Source organism: Chiloscyllium punctatum, chromosome 28, assembly GCF_047496795.1.
Source record: "Chiloscyllium punctatum isolate Juve2018m chromosome 28, sChiPun1.3, whole genome shotgun sequence".
Classification (NCBI taxonomy): domain Eukaryota; kingdom Metazoa; phylum Chordata; class Chondrichthyes; order Orectolobiformes; family Hemiscylliidae; genus Chiloscyllium; species Chiloscyllium punctatum.
Window position 1 is genome coordinate 516,702 of NC_092766.1, and position 25,029 is coordinate 541,730.

Here is a 25,029-nt window from a genome sequence, read left to right on the forward strand (position 1 = left end):
ACAGAGACACACTCACATTCACACTCACACACACAGACACTCACATTGACACAGACAGACAGAGACACACTCACATTCACACTCACACACACAGCTACTCACACCGACACAGGCAGAGACACACTCACATTCACACTCACACTCACACACACAGATACTCACACCGACACAAACAGAGACACACTCACATTCACACTCACACACAGATACTCACACCGGGACAGACAGAGACACACTCACATTCACACTCACACACACACAGATACTCACATCGACACAGACAGAGACACACTCACATTCACACTCACACACACACAGATACGCACATTGACACAGAGACACACTCACATTCACACTCACACACACAGATACTCACATTGACACAGACAGAGACACACTCACATTCACACTCATACACACAGATACTCACACCGACACAGACAGAGACACACTCACATTCACACTCACACACACACAGATACTCACATTGACACAGACAGAGACACTCACATTCACACTCATACACACAGATACTCACACCGACACAGACAGAGACACACTCACATTCACACACACAGATACTCACATTGACACAGACAGAGACACACTCACATTCACACTCACACACACAGACACTCACATTGACACAGACAGACAGAGACACACTCACATTCACACTCACACACCCAGATACTCACATCGACACAGACAGAGACACACTCACATACACACTCACACACACAGATACTCACATCGACACAGACAGAGACACACTCACATCATACTCACACACACACAGATACTCACATCGACACACACAGAGACACACTCACATCAAACTCACACACACAGATACTCACACCAACACAGAGACACACTCACATTCACACTCACACATACAGATACTCACATCAACACAGACAGAGACACACTCACATTCACACTCACACACACAGATACTCACATTGACACAGACAGAGACACACTCACATTCACACTCACACACACAGATACTCACATCGACACAGACAGAGACACACTCACATTCACACTCACACACACAGATACTCACATTGACACAGACAGAGACACACTCACATTCACACTCACACACACACAGATACTCACATTGACACAGAGACACACTCTCATTCATACTCACACACACACAGATACTCACATTGACACAGACAGAGACACACTCACATTCACACTCACACACACAGATACTAACACCGACACAGACAGAGACACACTCACATTCACACTCACACACACACAGATACTCACATTGACACAGAGACACACTCACATTCACACTCACACACACAGATACTCACATCGACACAGACAGAGACACACTCACATTCACACTCACACACACAGATACTCACATCGACACAGACAGAGACACACTCACATTCACACTCACACACACAGATACTCACATTGACACAGACAGAGACACACTCACATTCACACTCACACACACAGATACTCACATCGACACAGACAGAGACACACTCACATCATACTCACACACACACAGATACTCACATCGACACACACAGAGACACACTCACATCACACTCACACACACAGATACTCACACCAACACAGAGACACACTCACATTCACACTCACACATACAGATACTCACATCAACACAGACAGAGACACACTCACATTCACACTCACACACACAGATACTCACATTGACACAGACAGAGACACACTCACATTCACACTCACACACACAGATACTCACATCGACACAGACAGAGACACACTCACATTCACACTCACACACACAGATACTCACATTGACACAGACAGAGACACACTCACATTCACACTCACACACACACAGATACTCACATTGACACAGAGACACACTCTCATTCATACTCACACACACACAGATACTCACATTGACACAGACAGAGACACACTCACATTCACACTCACACACACAGATACTAACACCGACACAGACAGAGACACACTCACATTCACACTCACACACACACAGATACTCACATTGACACAGAGACACACTCACATTCACACTCACACACACAGATACTCACATCGACACAGACAGAGACACACTCACATTCACACTCACACACACAGATACTCACATTGACACAGACAGAGACACACTCACATTCACACTCACGCACACAGATACTCACATTGACACAGACAGACAGAGACACACTCACATTCACACTCACACACACAGATACTCACATTGACACAGACAGAGACACACTCACATTCACACTCACACACACAGACACTCACATTGACACAGACAGACAGAGACACACTCACATTCACACTCACACACACAGCTACTCACACCGACACAGGCAGAGACACACTCACATTCGCACTCACACTCACACACACAGATACTCACACCGACACAAACAGAGACACACTCACATTCACACTCACACACAGATACTCACACCGGGACAGACAGAGACACACTCACATTCACACTCACACACACACAGATACTCACATCGACACAGACAGAGACACACTCACATTCACACTCACACACACACAGATACGCACATTGACACAGAGACACACTCACATTCACACTCACACACACAGATACTCACATTGACACAGACAGAGACACACTCACATTCACACTCATACACACAGATACTCACACCGACACAGACAGAGACACACTCACATTCACACTCACACACACACAGATACTCACATTGACACAGACAGAGACACTCACATTCACACTCATACACACAGATACTCACACCGACACAGACAGAGACACACTCACATTCACACACACAGATACTCACATTGACACAGACAGAGACACACTCACATTCACACTCACACACACAGACACTCACATTGACACAGACAGACAGAGACACACTCACATTCACACTCACACACCCAGATACTCACATCGACACAGACAGAGACACACTCACATTCACACTCACACACACACAGATACTCACATCGACACAGACAGAGACACACTCACATCATACTCACACACACACAGATACTCACATCGACACACACAGAGACACACTCACATCAAACTCACACACACAGATACTCACACCAACACAGAGACACACTCACATTCACACTCACACATACAGATACTCACATCAACACAGACAGAGACACACTCACATTCACACTCACACACACAGATACTCACATTGACACAGACAGAGACACACTCACATTCACACTCACACACACAGATACTCACATCGACACAGACTGAGACACACTCACATTCACACTCACACACACAGATACTCACATTGACACAGACAGAGACACACTCACATTCACACTCACACACACACAGATACTCACATTGACACAGAGACACACTCTCATTCATACTCACACACACACAGATACTCACATTGACACAGACAGAGACACACTCACATTCACACTCACACACACAGATACTAACACCGACACAGACAGAGACACACTCACATTCACACTCACACACACACAGATACTCACATTGACACAGAGACACACTCACATTCACACTCACACACACAGATACTCACATCGACACAGACAGAGACACACTCACATTCACACTCACACACACAGATACTCACATCGACACAGACAGAGACACACTCACATTCACACTCACACACACAGATACTCACATTGACACAGACAGAGACACACTCACATTCACACTCACACACACAGATACTCACATTGACACAGACAGACAGAGACACACTCACATTCACACTCACACACACAGATACTCACATTGACACAGACAGAGACACACTCACATTCACACTCACACACACAGACACTCACATTGACACAGACAGACAGAGACACACTCACATTCACACTCACACACACAGATACTCACACCGACACAGGCAGAGACACACTCACATTCACACTCACACTCACACACACAGATACTCACACCGACACAGACAGAGACACACTCACATTCACACTCACACACAGATACTCACACCGGCACAGACAGAGACACACTCACATTCACACTCACACACACACAGATACTCACATCGACACAGACAGAGACACACTCACATTCACACTCACACACACACAGATACGCACATTGACACAGAGACACACTCACATTCACACTCACACACAGATACTCACATTGACACAGACAGAGACACACTCACATTCACACTCATACACGCAGATACTCACACTGACACAGACAGAGACACACTCACATTCACACTCACACACACACAGATACTCACATTGACACAGACAGAGACACTCACATTCACAATCACACACACAGATACTCACATCGACACAGACAGAGACACACTCACATTCACACTCACACACACAGATACTCACATTGACACAGACAGAGACACACTCACATTCACACTCACACACACAGATACTCACATTGACACAGACAGACAGAGCCACACTCACATTCACACTCACACACACAGATACTCACATTGACACAGACAGAGACACACTCACATTCACACTCACACACACAGATACTCACATTGACACAGAGACACACTCACATTCACACTCACACACACAGACACTCACATTGACACAGACAGACAGAGACACACTCACATTCACACTCACACACACAGATACTCACATCGACACAGACAGAGACACACTCACATTCACACTCACACACACAGATACTCACACCGACACAGACAGAGACACACTCACATTCACACTCACACACACACAGATACTCACATTGACACAGACAGAGACACACTCACATTCACACTCACACACACAGATACTCACATTGACACAGACAGAGACACACTCACATTCACACTCACACACACAGACACTCACATTGACACAGACAGACAGAGACACACTCACATTCACAATCACACACACAGATTCTCACATTGAAACAGACAGAGACACATTCACATTCACACACACACACACACAGATACTCACATCGACACAGACACAGACACACTCACATTCACACTCACACACACAGATACTCACATTGACATAGACAGAGACACACTCACATTCACACTCACACACACACAGATAATCACATTGACACAGAGACACACTCACATTCACACTCACACACACAGATACTCACATTGACACCGACAGAGACACACTCACATTCACACTCACACACACAGATACTCACACCAACACAGACAGAGACACACTCACATTCACACTCACACACACACAGATACTCACATTGACACAGACAGAGACACTCACGTTCACACTCACACACACAGATACTCACATCGACACAGACAGAGACACACTCACATTCACGCTCACTCACACAGATACTCACATCGAAACAGACAGAGACACACTCACATTCACACTCACACATACAGATACTCACATTGACACAGACAGACAGAGACACACTCACATTCACACTCACACACACAGATACTCACATTGACACAGAGACACACTCACATTCACACTCACACACACACAGATACTCACACCGACACAGACAGAGACACACTCACATTCACACTCACACACACAGATACTCACGTTGACACAGACAGAGACACACTCACATTCACACTCACACACACAGATACGCACATTGACACAGACAGAGACACACTCACATTCACACTCACACACAGAGATACTCACATTGACACAGACAGAGACACACTCACATTCACACTCACACACACACAGATACTCACATTGACACAGAGACACACTCACATTCGCACTCACACACACAGATACTCACATTGACACAGACAGAGACACACTCACATTCACACTCACACACACAGATACTCACACCGACACAGACAGAGACACACTCACATTCACACTCACACACACACAGATACTCACATTGACACAGACAGAGACACTCAAGTTCACACTCACACACACAGATACTCACATCGACACAGACAGAGACACACTCACATTCACACTCACAGACACAGATACTCACATTGACACAGACAGAGACACACTCACATTCACACTCACACACACAGATACTCACATTGACACAGACAGAGACACACTCACATTCACACTCACACACACAGATACTCACATTGACACAGACAGAGACACACTCACATTCACACTCACACACACAGATACTCACATTGACACAGACAGACAGAGACACCCTCACATTCACACTCACACACACAGATATTCACACCGACACAGACAGAGACACACTCACATTCACACTCACACACACAGATACTCACATCAACACAGACAGAGACACACTCACATTCACACTCACACACACAGATACTCACATTGACACAGAGACACACTCACATTCACACTCACACACAGATACTCACATCGACACAGACAGACAGAAACACAGTCACATTCACACTCACACACACACAGATACTCACATTGACACAGACAGAGACACACTCACATTCACACTCACACACACAGATACTCACACCGACACAGAGACACACTCACATTCACACTCACACACACACAGATACTCACATCGACACAGACAGAGACACACTCACATTCACACTCACACACACAGACACTCACACCGACACAGTGACACACTCACATTCACACTCACACACACACAGATACTCACATCGACACAGACAGAGACACACTCACATTCAGACTCACACACACAGATACTCACATTGACACAGACAGAGACACACTCACATTCACACTCACACACACAGACACTCACATTGACACAGACAGACAGAGACACACTCACATTCACACTCACACACACAGATACTCACACCGACACAGGCAGAGACACACTCACATTCACACTCACACACTCAGATACTCACACCGACACAGACAGAGACACACTCACATTCACACTCACACACAGATACTCACACCGGCACAGACAGAGACACACTCACATTCACACTCACACACATACAGATACTCACACCGACACAGACAGAGACACACTCACATTCACACTCACACACACAGATACTCACATTGACACAGAGACACACTCACATTCACACACTCACACACACAGATACTCACATTGACACAGACAGACAGAGACACACTCACATTCACACTCACACACACAGATACTCACATCGACACAGACAGAGACACACTCACATTCACACTCACTCACACAGATACTCACATTGACACAGACAGAGACACACTCACATTCACACTCACACACACAGATACTCACACCGACATAGGCAGAGACACACTCACATTCACACTCACACACACAGATACTCACACCGACACAGACAGAGACACACTCACATTCACACTCACACACAGATACTCACACCGGCACAGACAGAGACACACTCACATTCACACTCACACACACAGATACTCACATCGACACAGACAGAGACACACTCACATTCACACTCACACACACAGATACTCACATTGACACAGACAGAGACACACTCACATTCACACTCATACACACAGATACTCACACCGACACAGACAGAGACACACTCACATTCACACTCACACACACACAGATACTCACATTGACACAGACAGAGACACTCACATTCACAATCACACACACAGATACTCACATCGACACAGACAGAGACACACTCACATTCACACTCACACACACAGATACTCACATTGACACAGACAGAGACACACTCACATTCACACTCACACACACAGATACTCACATTGACACAGACAGACAGAGACACACTCACATTCACACTCACACACACAGATACTCACATTGACACAGACAGAGACACACTCACATTCACACTCACACACACAGACACTCACATTGACACAGACAGACAGAGACACACTCACATTCACACTCACACACACACAGATACTCACATCGACACAGACAGAGACACACTCACATTCACACTCACACACACAGATACTCACATTGACACAGACAGACAGAGACACACTCACATTCACACTCACACACACAGATACTCACATTGACACAGACAGAGACACACTCACATTCACACTCACACACACAGATACTCACATTGACACAGACAGAGACACACTCACATTCACACTCACACACACAGATACTCACATTGACATAGACAGAGACACACTCACATTCACACTCACACACTCACAGATACTCACATTGACACAGAGACACACTCACATTCACACTCACACACACAGATACTCACATTGACACCGACAGAGACACACTCACATTCACACTCACACACACAGATACTCACACCAACACAGACAGAGACACACTCACATTCACACTCACACACACACAGATACTCACATCGACACAGACACAGACACACTCACATTCACACTCACACACACAGATACTCACATTGACATAGACAGAGACACACTCACATTCACACTCACACACACACAGATAATCACATTGACACAGAGACACACTCACATTCACACTCACACACACAGATACTCACATTGACACCGACAGAGACACACTCACATTCACACTCACACACACAGATACTCACACCAACACAGACAGAGACACACTCACATTCACACTCACACACACACAGATACTCACATTGACACAGACAGAGACACTCACGTTCACACTCACACACACAGATACTCACATCGACACAGACAGAGACACACTCACATTCACGCTCACTCACACAGATACTCACATCGAAACAGACAGAGACACACTCACATTCACACTCACACATACAGATACTCACATTGACACAGACAGACAGAGACACACTCACATTCACACTCACACACACAGATACTCACATTGACACAGAGACACACTCACATTCACACTCACACACACACAGATACTCACACCGACACAGACAGAGACACACTCACATTCACACTCACACACACAGATACTCACGTTGACACAGACAGAGACACACTCACATTCACACTCACACACACAGATACGCACATTGACACAGACAGAGACACACACACATTCACACTCACACACAGAGATACTCACATTGACACAGACAGAGACACACTCACATTCACACTCACACACACACAGATACTCACATTGACACAGAGACACACTCACATTCGCACTCACACACACAGATACTCACATTGACACAGACAGAGACACACTCACATTCACACTCACACACACAGATACTCACACCGACACAGACAGAGACACACTCACATTCACACTCACACACACACAGATACTCACATTGACACAGACAGAGACACTCAAGTTCACACTCACACACACAGATACTCACATCGACACAGACAGAGACACACTCACATTCACACTCACAGACACAGATACTCACATTGACACAGACAGAGACACACTCACATTCACACTCACACACACAGATACTCACATTGACACAGACAGAGACACACTCACATTCACACTCACACACACAGATACTCACATTGACACAGACAGAGACACACTCACATTCACACTCACACACACAGATACTCACATTGACACAGACAGACAGAGACACCCTCACATTCACACTCACACACACAGATACTCACACCGACACAGACAGAGACACACTCACATTCACACTCACACACACAGATACTCACATCAACACAGACAGAGACACACTCACATTCACACTCACACACACAGATACTCACATTGACACAGAGACACACTCACATTCACACTCACACACAGATACTCACATCGACACAGACAGACAGAGACACAGTCACATTCACACTCACACACACACAGATACTCACATTGACACAGACAGAGACACACTCACATTCACACTCACACACACAGATACTCACACCGACACAGAGACACACTCACATTCACACTCACACACACACAGATACTCACATCGACACAGACAGAGACACACTCACATTCACACTCACACACACAGACACTCACACCGACACAGTGACACACTCACATTCACACTCACACACACACAGATACTCACATCGACACAGACAGAGACACACTCACATTCAGACTCACACACACAGATACTCACATTGACACAGACAGAGACACACTCACATTCACACTCACACACACAGACACTCACATTGACACAGACAGACAGAGACACACTCACATTCACACTCACACACACAGATACTCACACCGACACAGGCAGAGACACACTCACATTCACACTCACACACTCAGATACTCACACCGACACAGACAGAGACACACTCACATTCACACTCACACACAGATACTCACACCGGCACAGACAGAGACACACTCACATTCACACTCACACACATACAGATACTCACACCGACACAGACAGAGACACACTCACATTCACACTCACACACACAGATACTCACATTGACACAGAGACACACTCACATTCACACACTCACACACACAGATACTCACATTGACACAGACAGACAGAGACACACTCACATTCACACTCACACACACAGATACTCACATCGACACAGACAGAGACACACTCACATTCACACTCACTCACACAGATACTCACATTGACACAGACAGAGACACACTCACATTCACACTCACACACACAGATACTCACACCGACATAGGCAGAGACACACTCACATTCACACTCACACACACAGATACTCACACCGACACAGACAGAGACACACTCACATTCACACTCACACACAGATACTCACACCGGCACAGACAGAGACACACTCACATTCACACTCACACACACAGATACTCACATCGACACAGACAGAGACACACTCACATTCACACTCACACACACAGATACTCACATTGACACAGACAGAGACACACTCACATTCACACTCATACACACAGATACTCACACCGACACAGACAGAGACACACTCACATTCACACTCACACACACACAGATACTCACATTGACACAGACAGAGACACTCACATTCACAATCACACACACAGATACTCACATCGACACAGACAGAGACACACTCACATTCACACTCACACACACAGATACTCACATTGACACAGACAGAGACACACTCACATTCACACTCACACACACAGATACTCACATTGACACAGACAGACAGAGACACACTCACATTCACACTCACACACACAGATACTCACATTGACACAGACAGAGACACACTCACATTCACACTCACACACACAGACACTCACATTGACACAGACAGACAGAGACACACTCACATTCACACTCACACACACACAGATACTCACATCGACACAGACAGAGACACACTCACATTCACACTCACACACACAGATACTCACATTGACACAGACAGACAGAGACACACTCACATTCACACTCACACACACAGATACTCACATTGACACAGACAGAGACACACTCACATTCACACTCACACACACAGATACTCACATTGACACAGACAGAGACACACTCACATTCACACTCACACACACAGATACTCACATTGACATAGACAGAGACACACTCACATTCACACTCACACACTCACAGATACTCACATTGACACAGAGACACACTCACATTCACACTCACACACACAGATACTCACATTGACACCGACAGAGACACACTCACATTCACACTCACACACACAGATACTCACACCAACACAGACAGAGACACACTCACATTCACACTCACACACACACACACACAGATACTCACATTGACACAGAGACACACTCACATTCACACTCACACACACAGATACTCACACCGACATAGACAGAGACACACTCACATTCACACTCACACACACAGATACTCACATTGACACAGACAGAGACACACTCACATTCACACTCACACACACAGATACTCACATTGACACAGACAGACAGAGACACACTCACATTCACACTCACACACAGAGATACTCACATCGACACAGACAGAGACACACTCACATTCACACTCACACACACAGATACTCACATTGACACAGACAGAGACACACTCACATTCACACACACACACAGATACTCACACCGACATAGGCAGAGACACACTCACATTCACACTCACACACACAGATACTCACACCGACACAGACAGAGACACACTCACATTCACACTCACACACAGATACTCACACCGGCACAGACAGAGACACACTCACATTCACACTCACACACACACAGATACTCACTTTGACACAGACAGAGACACACTCACATTCACACTCACACACACCGATACTCACATCGACACAGACAGAGACACACTCACATTCACACTCACACACACACAGATACGCACATTGACACAGAGACACACTCACATTCACACTCACACACACAGATATTCACATTGACACAGACAGAGACACACTCACATTCACACTCATACACACAGATACTCACACCGACACAGACAGAGACACACTCACATTCACACTCACACAAACACAGATACTCACATTGACACAGACAGAGACACTCACATTCACAATCACACACACAGATACTCAAATCGACACAGACAGAGACACACTCACATTCACACTCACACACACAGATACTCACATTGACACAGACAGAGACACACTCACATTCACACTCACACACACAGATACTCACATTGACACAGACAGACAGAGACACACTCACATTCACACTCACACACACAGAAACTCACATTGACACAGACAGAGACACACTCACATTCACACTCACACACACAGATACTCACATTGACACAGACAGAGACACACTCACATTCACACTCACACACACAGACACTCACATTGACACAGACAGACAGAGACACACTCACATTCACACTCACACACACAGATACTCACACCGACACAGACAGAGACACACTCACATTCACACTCACACACACACAGATACTCACTTCGACACAGACAGAGACACACTCACATTCACACTCACACACACAGATCCTCACATTGACACAGACAGACAGAGACACACTCACATTCACACTCACACACACAGATACTCACATTGACACAGAGACACACTCACATTCACACTCACACACACAGATACTCACATTGACACAGACAGAGACACACTCACATTCACACTCACACACACAGACACTCACATTGACACAGACAGACAGAGACACACTCACATTCACAATCACACACACAGATACTCACATTGACACAGACAGAGACACATTCACATTCACACTCACACACACAGATACTCACATCGACACAGACAGAGACACACTCACATTCACACTCACACACACACAGATACTCACATCGACACAGACAGAGACACACTCACATTCACACTCACACACACAGATACTCACATTGACACAGACAGAGACACACTCACATTCACACTCACACACACAGATACTCACATTGACACAGACAGAGACACACTCACATTCACACTCACACACACAGATACTCACATTGACATAGACAGAGACACACTCACATTCACACTCACACACTCACAGATACTCACATTGACACAGAGACACACTCACATTCACACTCACACACACAGATACTCACATTGACACCGACAGAGACACACTCACATTCACACTCACACACACAGATACTCACACCAACACAGACAGAGACACACTCACATTCACACTCACACACACACAGATACTCACATTGACACAGAGACACACTCACATTCACACTCACACACACAGATACTCACACCGACATAGACAGAGACACACTCACATTCACACTCACACACACAGATACTCACATTGACACAGACAGAGACACACTCACATTCACACTCACACACACAGATACTCACATTGACACAGACAGACAGAGACACACTCACATTCACACTCACACACAGAGATACTCACATCGACACAGACAGAGACACACTCACATTCACACTCACACACACAGATACTCACATTGACACAGACAGAGACACACTCACATTCACACACACACACAGATACTCACACCGACATAGGCAGAGACACACTCACATTCACACTCACACACACAGATACTCACACCGACACAGACAGAGACACACTCACATTCACACTCACACACAGATACTCACACCGGCACAGACAGAGACACACTCACATTCACACTCACACACACACAGATACTCACTTTGACACAGACAGAGACACACTCACATTCACACTCACACACACCGATACTCACATCGACACAGACAGAGACACACTCACATTCACACTCACACACACACAGATACGCACATTGACACAGAGACACACTCACATTCACACTCACACACACAGATATTCACATTGACACAGACAGAGACACACTCACATTCACACTCATACACACAGATACTCACACCGACACAGACAGAGACACACTCACATTCACACTCACACAAACACAGATACTCACATTGACACAGACAGAGACACTCACATTCACAATCACACACACAGATACTCACATCGACACAGACAGAGACACACTCACATTCACACTCACACACACAGATACTCACATTGACACAGACAGAGACACACTCACATTCACACTCACACACACAGATACTCACATTGACACAGACAGACAGAGACACACTCACATTCACACTCACACACACAGAAACTCACATTGACACAGACAGAGACACACTCACATTCACACTCACACACACAGATACTCACATTGACACAGACAGAGACACACTCACATTCACACTCACACACACAGACACTCACATTGACACAGACAGACAGAGACACACTCACATTCACACTCACACACACAGATACTCACACCGACACAGACAGAGACACACTCACATTCACACTCACACACACACAGATACTCACTTCGACACAGACAGAGACACACTCACATTCACACTCACACACACAGATCCTCACATTGACACAGACAGACAGAGACACACTCACATTCACACTCACACACACAGATACTCACATTGACACAGAGACACACTCACATTCACACTCACACACACAGATACTCACATTGACACAGACAGAGACACACCCACATTCACACTCACACACACAGACACTCACATTGACACAGACAGACAGAGACACACTCACATTCACAATCACACACACAGATACTCACATTGACACAGACAGAGACACATTCACATTCACACTCACACACACAGATACTCACATCGACACAGACAGAGACACACTCACATTCACACTCACACACACAGATACTCACATTGACATAGACAGAGACACACTCACATTCACACTCACACACACACAGATACTCACATTGACACCGACAGAGACACACTCACATTCACACTCACACACACAGATACTCACACCGACACAGACAGAGACACACTCACATTCACACTCACACACACACAGATACTCACATTGACACAGAGACACACTCACATTCACACTCACACACACAGATCCTCACATTGACACAGACAGACAGAGACACACTCTCATTCACACTCACACACACAGATACTCACATTGACACAGAGACACACTCACATTCACACTCACACACACAGATACACACATCGACACAGACAGAGACACACTCACATTCACACTCACACACACAGATACTAACACCGACACAGACAGAGACACACTCACATTCACACTCACACACACAGATACTCACATTGACACAGAGACACACTCACATTCACACTCACACACACAGATACTCACATCGACACAGACAGAGACACACTCACATTCACACTCACACACACAGATACTCACATTGACACAGACAGAGACACACTCACATTCACACTCACACACACAGATACTCACATTGACACAGACAGACAGAGACACACTCACATTCACACTCACACACACAGATACTCACTTTGACACAGACAGAGACACACTCACATTCACACTCACACACACAGACACTCACATTGACACAGACAGACAGAGACACACTCACATTCACACTCACACACACAGATACTCACACCGACACAGGCAGAGACACACTCACATTAACACTCACACTCACACACACAGACACTCACACCGACACAGACAGAGACACACTCACATTCACACTCACACACAGATACTCACATTGACACAGACAGAGACACACTCACATTCACACTCATACACACAGATACTCACACCGACACAGACAGAGACACACTCACATTCACACTCACACACACAGATACTCACATTGACACAGACAGAGACACACTCACATTCACACTCATACACACAGATACTCACACCGACACAGACAGAGACACACTCACATTCACACTCACACACACACAGATACTCACATTGACACAGACAGAGACACTCACATTCACAATCACACACACAGATACTCACATCGACACAGACAGAGACACACTCACATTCACACTCACACACACAGATACTCACATTGACACAGACAGAGACACACTCACATTCACACTCACACACACAGATACTCACATTGACACAGACAGACAGAGACACACTCACATTCACACTCACACACACAGATACTCACATTGACACAGACAGAGACACACTCACATTCACACTCACACACACAGATACTCACATTGACACAGACAGAGACACACTCACATTCACACTCACACACACAGACACTCACATTGACACAGACAGACAGAGACACACTCACATTCACACTCACACACACAGATACTCACATCGACACAGACAGAGACACACTCACATTCACACTCACACACACAGATACTCACACCGACACAGACAGAGACACACTCACATTCACACTCACACACACAGATACTCACATTGACACAGACAGAGACACACTCACATTCACACTCACACACACAGACACTCACATTGACACAGACAGACAGAGACACACTCACATTCACAATCACACACACAGATACTCACATTGAAACAGACAGAGACACATTCACATTCACACTCACACACACAGATACTCACATCGACACAGACAGAGACACACTCACATTCACACTCACACACACAGATACTCACATTGACATAGACAGAGACACACTCACATTCACACTCACACACACACAGATAATCACATTGACACAGAGACACACTCACATTCACACTCACACACACAGATACTCACATTGACACCGACAGAGACACACTCACATTCACACTCACACACACAGATACTCACACCAACACAGACAGAGACACACTCACATTCACACTCACACACACACAGATACTCACATTGACACAGAGACACACTCACATTCACACTCACACACACAGATACTCACATCGACACAGACAGAGACACACTCACATTCACACTCACACACACAGATACTCACATTGACACAGACAGAGACACACTCACATTCACACTCACACACACAGATACTCACATTGACACAGACAGACAGAGACACACTCACATTCACACTCACACACAGAGATACTCACATCGAGACAGACAGAGACACACTCACATTCACACTCACACACACAGATACTCACATTGACACAGACAGAGACACACTCACACCGACATAGGCAGAGACACACTCACATTCACACTCACACACACAGATACTCACACCGACACAGACAGAGACACACTCACATTCACACTCACACACAGATACTCACACCGGCACAGACAGAGACACACTCACATTCACACTCACACACACACCGATACTCACATCGACACAGACAGAGACACACTCACATTCACACTCACACACACACAGATACGCACATTGACACAGAGACACACTCACATTCACACTCACACACACAGATACTCACATTGACACAGACAGAGACACACTCACATTCACACTCATACACACAGATACTCACACCGACCCAGACAGAGACACACTCACATTCACACTCACACACACACAGATACTCACATTGACACAGACAGAGACACTCACATTCACAATCACACACACAGATACTCACATCGACACAGACAGAGACACACTCACATTCACACTCACACACACAGATACTCACATTGACACAGACAGAGACACACTCACATTCACACTCACACACACAGATACTCACATTGACACAGACAGACAGAGACACACTCACATTCACACTCACACACACAGAAACTCACATTGACACAGACAGAGACACACTCACATTCACACTCACACACACAGATACTCACATTGACACAGACAGAGACACACTCACATTCACACTCACACACACAGACACACACATTGACACAGACAGACAGAGACACACTCACATTCACACTCACACACACACAGATACTCACTTCGACACAGACAGAGACACACTCACATTCACACTCACACACACAGATCCTCACATTGACACAGACAGACAGAGACACACTCACATTCACACTCACACACACAGATACTCACATTGACACAGAGACACACTCACATTCACACTCACACACACAGATACTCACATTGACACAGACAGAGACACACTCACATTCACACTCACACACACAGACACTCACATTGACACAGACAGACAGAGACACACTCACATTCACAATCACACACACAGATACTCACATTGACACAGACAGAGACACATTCACATTCACACTCACACACACAGATACTCACATCGACACAGACAGAGACACACTCACATTCACACTCACACACACAGATACTCACATTGACATAGACAGAGACACACTCACATTCACACTCACACACACACAGATACTCACATTGACACAGAGACACACTCACACACACAGATACTCACATTGACACCGACAGAGACACACTCACATTCACACTCACACACACAGATACTCACACCGACACAGACAGAGACACACTCACATTCACACTCACACACACACAGATACTCACATTGACACAGAGACACACTCACATTCACACTCACACACACAGATACTCACATCGACACAGACAGAGACACACTCACATTCACACCACACACACAGATACTAACACCGACACAGACAGAGACACACTCACATTCACACTCACACACACACAGATACTCACATTGACACAGAGACACACTCACATTCACACTCACACACACAGATACTCACATCGACACAGACAGAGACACACTCACATTCACACTCACACACACAGATACTCACATTGACACAGACAGAGACACACTCACATTCACACTCACACACACAGATACTCACATTGACACAGACAGACAGAGACACACTCACATTCACACTCACACACACAGATACTCACTTTGACACAGACAGAGACACACTCACATTCACACTCACACACACAGACACTCACATTGACACAGACAGACAGAGACACACTCACATTCACACTCACACACACAGATACTCACACCGACACAGGCAGAGACACACTCACATTAACACTCACACTCACACACACAGATACTCACACCGACACAGACAGAGACACACTCACATTCACACTCACACACAGATACTCACACCGGCACAGACAGAGACACACTCACATTCACACTCACACACACACAGATACTCACATCGACACAGACAGAGACACACTCACATTCACACTCACACACACACAGATACGCACATTGACACAGAGACACACTCACATTCACACTCACACACACAGATACTCACATTGACACAGACAGAGACACACTCACATTCACACTCATACACACAGATACTCACACCGACACAGACAGAGACACACTCACATTCACACTCACACACACACAGATACTCACATTGACACAGACAGAGACACTCACATTCACAATCACACACACAGATACTCACATCGACACAGACAGAGACACACTCACATTCACACTCACACACACAGATACTCACATTGACACAGACAGAGACACACTCACATTCACACTCACACACACAGATACTCACATTGACACAGACAGACAGAGACACACTCACATTCACACTCACACACACAGATACTCACATTGACACAGACAGAGACACACTCACATTCACACTCACACACACAGATACTCACATTGACACAGACAGAGACACACTCACATTCACACTCACACACACAGACACTCACATTGACACAGACAGACAGAGACACACTCACATTCACACTCACACACACAGATACTCACATCGACACAGACAGAGACACACTCACATTCACACTCACACACACAGATACTCACACCGACACAGACAGAGACACACTCACATTCACACTCACACACACACAGATACTCACATTGACACAGACAGAGACACACTCACATTCACACTCACACACACAGATACTCACATTGACACAGACAGAGACACACTCACATTCACACTCACACACACAGACACTCACATTGACACAGACAGACAGAGACACACTCACATTCACAATCACACACACAGATACTCACATTGAAACAGACAGAGACACATTCACATTCACACTCACACACACAGATACTCACATCGACACAGACAGAGACACACTCACATTCACACTCACACACACAGATACTCACATTGACATAGACAGAGACACACTCACATTCACACTCACACACACACAGATAATCACATTGACACAGAGACACACTCACATTCACACTCACACACACAGATACTCACATTGACACCGACAGAGACACACTCACATTCACACTCACACACACAGATACTCACACCAACACAGACAGAGACACACTCACATTCACACTCACACACACACAGATACTCACATTGACACAGAGACACACTCACATTCACACTCACACACACAGATACTCACATCGACACAGACAGAGACACACTCACATTCACACTCACACACACAGATACTCACATTGACACAGACAGAGACACACTCACATTCACACTCACACACACAGATACTCACATTGACACAGACAGACAGAGACACACTCACATTCACACTCACACACAGAGATACTCACATCGACACAGACAGAGACACACTCACATTCACACTCACACACACAGATACTCACATTGACACAGACAGAGACACACTCACACCGACATAGGCAGAGACACACTCACATTCACACTCACACACACAGATACTCACACCCACACAGACAGAGACACACTCACATTCACACTCACACACAGATACTCACACCGGCACAGACAGAGACACACTCACATTCACACTCACACACACACCGATACTCACATCGACACAGACAGAGACACACTCACATTCACACTCACACACACACAGATACGCACATTGACACAGAGACACACTCACATTCACACTCACACACACAGATACTCACATTGACACAGACAGAGACACACTCACATTCACACTCATACACACAGATACTCACACCGACCCAGACAGAGACACACTCACATTCACACTCACACACACACAGATACTCACATTGACACAGACAGAGACACTCACATTCACAATCACACACACAGATACTCACATCGACACAGACAGAGACACACTCACATTCACACTCACACACACAGATACTCACATTGACACAGACAGAGACACACTCACATTCACACTCACAGATACTCACATTGACACAGACAGACAGAGACACACTCACATTCACACTCACACACACAGAAACTCACATTGACACAGACAGAGACACACTCACATTCACACTCACACACACAGATACTCACATTGACACAGAGACACACTCACATTCACAATCACACACACAGATACTCACATCGACACAGACAGAGACACACTCACATTCACACTCACACACACAGATACTCACATTGACACAGACAGAGACACACTCACATTCACACTCACACACACAGATACTCACATTGACACAGACAGACAGAGACACACTCACATTCACACTCACACACACAGATACTCACATTGACACAGAGACACACTCACATTCACACTCACACACACAGATACTCACATTGACACAGACAGAGACACACTCACATTCACACTCACACACACAGACACTCACATTGACACAGACAGACAGAGACACACTCACATTCACAATCACACACACAGATACTCACATTGACACAGACAGAGACACATTCACATTCACACTCACACACACAGATACTCACATCGACACAGACAGAGACACACTCACATTCACACTCACACACACAGATACTCACATTGACATAGACAGAGACACACTCACATTCACACTCACACACACACAGATACTCACATTGACACAGAGACACACTCACACACACAGATACTCACATTGACACCGACAGAGACACACTCACATTCACACTCACACACACAGATACTCACACCGACACAGACAGAGACACACTCACATTCACACTCACACACACACAGATACTCACATTGACACAGAGACACACTCACATTCACACTCACACACACAGATACTCACATCGACACAGACAGAGACACACTCACATTCACACTCACACACACAGATACTAACACCGACACAGACAGAGACACACTCACATTCACACTCACACACACACAGATACTCACATTGACACAGAGACACACTCACATTCACACTCACACACACAGATACTCACATCGACACAGACAGAGACACACTCACATTCACACTCACACACACAGATACTCACATTGACACAGACAGAGACACACTCACATTCACACTCACACACACAGATACTCACATTGACACAGACAGACAGAGACACACTCACATTCACACTCACACACACAGATACTCACTTTGACACAGACAGAGACACACTCACATTCACACTCACACACACAGACACTCACATTGACACAGACAGACAGAGACACACTCACATTCACACTCACACACACAGATACTCACACCGACACAGGCAGAGACACACTCACATTAACACTCACACTCACACACACAGATACTCACACCGACACAGACAGAGACACACTCACATTCACACTCACACACAGATACTCACACCGGCACAGACAGAGACACACTCACATTCACACTCACACACACACAGATACTCACATCGACACAGACAGAGACACACTCACATTCACACTCACACACACACAGATACGCACATTGACACAGAGACACACTCACATTCACACTCACACACACAGATACTCACATTGACACAGACAGAGACACACTCACATTCACACTCATACACACAGATACTCACACCGACACAGACAGAGACACACTCACATTCACACTCACACACACACAGATACTCACATTGACACAGACAGAGACACTCACATTCACAATCACACACACAGATACTCACATCGACACAGACAGAGACACACTCACATTCACACTCACACACACAGATACTCACATTGACACAGACAGAGACACACTCACATTCACACTCACACACACAGATACTCACATTGACACAGACAGACAGAGACACACTCACATTCACACTCACACACACAGATACTCACATTGACACAGACAGAGACACACTCACATTCACACTCACACACACAGATACTCACATTGACACAGACAGAGACACACTCACATTCACACTCACACACACAGACACTCACATTGACACAGACAGACAGAGACACACTCACATTCACACTCACACACACAGATACTCACATCGACACAGACAGAGACACACTCACATTCACACTCACACACACAGATACTCACACCGACACAGACAGAGACACACTCACATTCACACTCACACACACACAGATACTCACATTGACACAGACAGAGACACACTCACATTCACACTCACACACACAGATACTCACATTGACACAGACAGAGACACACTCACATTCACACTCACACACACAGACACTCACATTGACACAGACAGACAGAGACACACTCACATTCACAATCACACACACAGATACTCACATTGAAACAGACAGAGACACATTCACATTCACACTCACACACACAGATACTCACATCGACACAGACAGAGACACACTCACATTCACACTCACACACACAGATACTCACATTGACATAGACAGAGACACACTCACATTCACACTCACACACACACAGATAATCACATTGACACAGAGACACACTCACATTCACACTCACACACACAGATACTCACATTGACACCGACAGAGACACACTCACATTCACACTCACACACACAGATACTCACACCAACACAGACAGAGACACACTCACATTCACACTCACACACACACAGATACTCACATTGACACAGAGACACACTCACATTCACACTCACACACACAGATACTCACATCGACACAGACAGAGACACACTCACATTCACACTCACACACACAGATACTCACATTGACACAGACAGAGACACACTCACATTCACACTCACACACACAGATACTCACATTGACACAGACAGACAGAGACACACTCACATTCACACTCACACACAGAGATACTCACATCGACACAGACAGAGACACACTCACATTCACACTCACACACACAGATACTCACATTGACACAGACAGAGACACACTCACACCGACATAGGCAGAGACACACTCACATTCACACTCACACACACAGATACTCACACCCACACAGACAGAGACACACTCACATTCACACTCACACACAGATACTCACACCGGCACAGACAGAGACACACTCACATTCACACTCACACACACACCGATACTCACATCGACACAGACAGAGACACACTCACATTCACACTCACACACACACAGATACGCACATTGACACAGAGACACACTCACATTCACACTCACACACACCGATACTCACATCGACACAGACAGAGACACACTCACATTCACACTCACACACACAGATACTCACACCCACACAGACAGAGACACACTCACATTCACACTCACACACAGATACTCACACCGGCACAGACAGAGACACACTCACATTCACACTCACACACACACCGATACTC